Source organism: Chrysochloris asiatica, unplaced genomic scaffold (assembly GCF_000296735.1).
Source record: "Chrysochloris asiatica unplaced genomic scaffold, ChrAsi1.0 scaffold00105, whole genome shotgun sequence".
Lineage (NCBI taxonomy): Eukaryota > Metazoa > Chordata > Mammalia > Afrosoricida > Chrysochloridae > Chrysochloris > Chrysochloris asiatica.
This window is the reverse complement of record NW_006408623.1, coordinates 6,639,548-6,640,780: the sequence shown is the minus strand read 5'-3', so window position 1 is coordinate 6,640,780 and position 1,233 is coordinate 6,639,548.

The following is a 1,233-nucleotide window of genomic DNA, read 5'->3' as shown; positions in this document are numbered from 1 at the left end:
GACTCAATGGCACCTGACAACAACAACAACAACATATGCATGTATGTGAAAGTTGGACAGTGAATAAATAAGACCATAGAAGAATTGATACATTTGAGTTATGGTGTTGGAGGAGAATATTAAAAGTTCCATGGGCTGCCAAAAGAACAAACATATCTATGTTGGAAGTACAGCCAGAATGCTCTGTAGAATCCAAGATGGCCAGACTTCATCTCTCATACTTAGGACATATTGTCAAGAGGGATCAGTCCCTGGAGAAGGACATCATACTTGGTAAAGTGGAGGATCAGTGAAAAAGAGGAACACTCCCAACAAGACGAATTGTCACAGTAGCAGCAGTAATGGGTTCAAGTGTAACAATAGTTGTGAGGTTGGTGCAGGACTGGGCAGTGTTTTTTTCTGTTGTGCATAAGGTCACTATGGGTCGATACTGATTCAATGGCATCTAACAACAACAATAGTAACAAGGACGAAGGGTCAATGCCAGCTGCCCTGGTCAGCAGGACCAAGAAAGCTAAAGGAATGTCACAAGTGCAGACCAACCCACACCCCCAGAGCCATGGTTTCCAGGGTCTGGGTGCCCCAAAGCTGCAGAGGCATTAAAAATAATCACTTAAATTTCAGTCAGTGTGTTAGCTGGTAGGCTCATGTACATTTACGGATTCAGCCAAGTTGAACACTCCTGACTCAGAAAATATAAATACCATTGCTCCAGCTGGGCAGAGTCCCAGAGGTGCATGTGGCCAGTCACAGCCACACACCGAGGAGCAGCCTGAGGTCCAGTGGTCAGAGCCTGAAGCAACACCCAGAAACTGTGACCAGCCAGCTAGCTCTGCCTTCGGAGGACAGAGGTCAAGAAACCGTTCCCTAGGCATCGAGTGGTGAAACAGACTCAGAATCCAAATCCTTTTTTTTTTGTTTGTTTCATACAGCATCCACTAGTCTTTCCTTTTTGTACCCCTGTAGCCATAGAAGAGTCTTGTAAGCTACACACAGACAGAAGACCAGTTATCATTAAATTGGGCCAGACAGTCACTCACTGAACGTCACAGGAGAACTCTGAAAACCACAGGATTTTCAGAGTCATAATTTTCAGAAATAGGTAACCAGGACATTGAGAAACCTCTTGTTGTTGTTGTTAGGTGTCATGGAGTCAGTACCAACTCATAGTGACCCTATATACAACAGAACGAAACACTGCCTGATCCTGGGCCAACCTCACAATTGTTGCCA